General features: G+C 30.9%; 1 protein-coding gene across 1 annotated transcript in view; it reads left to right on the forward strand.

Moving 5' to 3' along the window:
• The first annotated feature begins 1,359 nt into the window (after positions 1-1,359).
• The window catches only part of LOC106681443 (venom serine protease), a 47,167-nt gene continuing 44,589 nt past the window's right edge, over positions 1,360-3,937 (forward strand). The window contains exon 1 of the mRNA XM_067048946.1: positions 1,360-1,502. The gene's annotated coding sequence lies outside the window, so the exon portion shown is untranslated. The remainder of the gene's footprint in view (positions 1,503-3,937) is intronic.

Consider the following 3,937-nt stretch of genomic DNA (forward strand, 5'->3'; position numbering starts at 1 on the left):
TCGGCACCACTTATGATTAGACTGAAAGATTACCTTAAAATAAAAGAGGGTTCGGGCAGAGTAACGACACAAGGATACTTAACAACTGGCTTTATTATTACAATCATCTGATATATATAGGAATTGGTTTGTTGTCAAACGTAGAGGTAACTAATCCTACTAGTACAGAGTTCTTATTATTATCATGAGAATATACACAGCTAACTTTGAAAATTTTGAATATAGTCGTCTCATCGGGACGATTATCGGTTTCCTTACGATACTATTTTTCTTTGCTGTCGAGTCTCGGAGGCTAAAAGATCTAAGAGAGTTACTTTTCGTGCTTTATCACATTTTAATCAAGATAAATTTAACGATGAACCCAATGCTCTTAGTTAATAGGCAATATTGATAATCAGGTTGAAATTGTTAATTTGAAATGTTTTTCTTTGTTAGATAAGGATGTCCCTTATAACACTATCATCTTTAAACAAAAACCCACACTCTGGCTCACACCAGAAATAAAAAGAACCTCATTAAGATTAGAAATTGCCTTAAGAGAAGTAATCAAATCTAGAATAATCCTCAAACACTGTTACAGTTTAAACTATATCGAAATAAAGTGACTTTACTCATCCGAAAAAATAAACGAAAATATTATTTGGATAACTTGACTTCGTGTACGCAACCACAAAACCTTTGGAAAAATATTCGTGCTCTTGGTCTAATTAAAAATTGTGAATTTTTAGCATTAGCTGTCACGAGATCCGAACTAAATCAATTTTTCGTAAACCCTCCATCTTCAGATACGCTTCGCATTGGAAATGAGTTCAGTCCTGATGATTTTTTCTTCTCCCAAGTCGGCTTGGATATATTTCTTAAAACCTATCATAAATTTAATATGCACTCTTCTGGGATTGATAAGCTACTATTAAAATACGTTAAACTATACCTTCCACACTTAATTCCTACTCTCTTGATTTTTTTCGATTTATTCTTACAAACTTCATATTTTCCATCACTTCGGAAAACGGTTTTGATTACTCCCCTTCCTAAAAATATATCGTACTCAAACAGCATTATTAAGGTTGACTGAGGACATTAAATCCATTCGCGATGGATAGACGACAAGTAACAATTCTGGTTTCTTTTGATTTTAAAAAGGCATTTGACCAAGTAGATCATACCATTTTATTGAAAATCCTAGTTCGGTCCTGAGTACTGTATCCATAAGTGAGGAGGTTACTGTACTGTAGTTACTGATCTACCAGAGTGAGCAAGATGAGAATCTTAATGTTTTCAATTGGAAGGCCGTTATATACTTAAGGAGCCATCAAATTTGTGAGGCATGCAAATATTTAATGTGGGTCGTTAAATTTGTGAAGCGTGGGAAAAGGGTTTAGTATTTTTCTATTTTTCAAAGTTGATAGTTTGAAGTGAAGAGAAAAAAAATCCTCAGTGTTTCATTAAAGTTCATTTATTTCTGTACAACTTTTCGGCCAGAGGTTATCGTTCTTCGAAAGGTGAGTTTACTTTAGAAATTTACTTTAATAGTGGAAAAGAATATGACCTCGAGATCTTCTCCTCTAGAAATGTTTTTAGGGTTCTACTACTGGGTAGTTTCTCTACATGCTGTATCATATCATTATCATTATGTCATTATGATCAAATTTACTAGTTGTATTTTTTATACAGTTGTAAATATCAATAAATATATAAATAAAAAAAAAACTTTAATAGTGAGGCTATCTATATAACATTAAAGCTTACTTCATATACAATCTTTTCATTTTCTCTACACTGGTTATAATTGTTTATATAAAATAAATTGTATCCAATTTAAGCCTCAAAACAATCTATATTTCTTTAAAAGTCCAATGTTTTGGCTACTTCGGACATCCTCAAGGACAATCATACACTATTACACTTTATCACAATATTGATAAAGTGTAATAGTGTAAATTAACTGTGATTAAAACTTTTAATGTTAACGTGAAAATTTCACAAAATAAGGTAATTTGGGACTGAAATTATTGACCTGGGCAAAATAGCCTGCATACAGGTTTTTAAAATTAATGTGGTTGCAAATTTGTATTTAAGATTGTTTTTAAGGATGGCCGAATTGGTACAAACGTTGGACTCATAAAGAAATCTAGATGGTTTTGAGACTTGAATTGGATAAAAATTTATTTTATTTTAACTTCAAAACTTAATTGATTTCCCTTTTACAAATTATATCATATTTACTGAAACCTCACTCAATAGTTTTGTAGACAGAAACAGACATAGAATTGGCTAAATTCCGCTAATTACCTCTTTTTACTTTTACTTATCTATATATGGAATATATAGTGCGGTGGCAGTAGGGGTTTAAAATGAACTTACCAAAACTACTAGCCAGTATCAAAAAAAAAAAATATATAATTAACAATAAATATTATTATATTTTAAAGATAAGATTATTTAAAAAATCCAAATAAATATAATACATTTTTATCAACAAAAAAATAAACAATAATAATAAATTGAATTAAATGATCAAAAAAAATTAAATAAAATATTTCTTAATTACACCAAAAAAAAAAAAACTCTGTGGTAGTTCTGGAAAATCAAGGAGAGAAAACCTATTTGATGTTGTTATAGGCGATACGAAATTAGCGGCTTATTTACGGGTTGTGTTGCCATTATTTATTTTATTTTTTCTTGTCGCTTTCTTTCTGGACATGTCTTATCTGTAGGTAACTGTAGTTTACATTGAAAACATTAAATTGTTTTAACATACACATTTGTTTCCTGAGTATTTTCCCCACAATTGCCACATTTATTTTTCCCCTGGTATTTTTTCCTTTAAATGTTCGTAATTTAAGCAGTTTCCACTAAATAAGGGCCTAAAGACATACGGTTGAACTTAACGTGGCGGTAAGTAAAGGTTTACACTTTCTGGTACGCGCTGTGAGTGGAAAGTTATTTGTATAGAAAGTGTAGCAATTTTTATAACCTCCTCACCTTTAGTCCTTCGACGTACACTAATTATTTTTTCTCTACAAACTAAATTTTCAAATATTTCTTTTTCATCGATATTGGTAGGAATACTTTTGATAACTCCATATCTTACTGTGTACTATTTTGGAATGAAGGCTTTGAAGTTTTTTGTTTTAAGAATGCTATTAGGTATAAATCGATTGGCGAACTAAAATACGTTCTAAAGTTAATTTCAATTTGGTTTTTATTTTTCCTCCTAATATAAATTACCTCTAAATTACTTAGTCCTAGTATCTTAGCTATTTCCATACCATGAAAAGATTCTGATTTATTTTTGTCATCTTTTTCGACTATTACTACAAAAGGGGCTCGAAAATGCTTAAGGAATTTTGGAGAATTTCAAAATGTTTCGGGCTATTTATTTGTTGTGTAAGTTTGTCTAATTGAAGTTGGTGATTACTGAGGTTGGTAGGTTTTTTATCTGCAGGGTCTTCCGGACCCATCTTTAGTGCTCAATAAACACGAAAAGTATTTATAAATTAACAAAAGTTGCTATATAATTAGTTATAATGAGGTGTAGATAGTTGACCGTAGATTACTGATTGGAGAAGATGATCGGGGTGGTGCGGTCAGCAAAGAAACAACTTAAATAAACAAAAAGATATTTATTTATGCCGACGTTTCGAACTAATTTTCAGGTCTTCATCAGGGAAATAAAAAAAAAAGACAACAACCATCTGGATTTAGTGAATGATACTATTTCTTCCTTATTAAACTACAATAGTTTATTTCATACTACACAGCAACGTTTCGGGAGATTTCCCCCATCTTCAGGCTGTTGTTATACAGTCTTATATTGTTGTTACACAGTCTTATAGTCAGAATTGTGCTGCAGCATGACTGTGTAACAACAGCCTGAAGATGGGGGAAATCTCCCGAAACGTTGCTGTGTAGTATGAAATAAACTATTGTAGTT

The sequence above is a fragment of the Halyomorpha halys genome, unplaced genomic scaffold (assembly GCF_000696795.3).
Source record: "Halyomorpha halys isolate HHAL.00 unplaced genomic scaffold, Hhal_1.1 Scaffold338.1, whole genome shotgun sequence".
In the NCBI taxonomy this organism is placed as follows: Eukaryota; Metazoa; Arthropoda; class Insecta; order Hemiptera; family Pentatomidae; genus Halyomorpha; species Halyomorpha halys.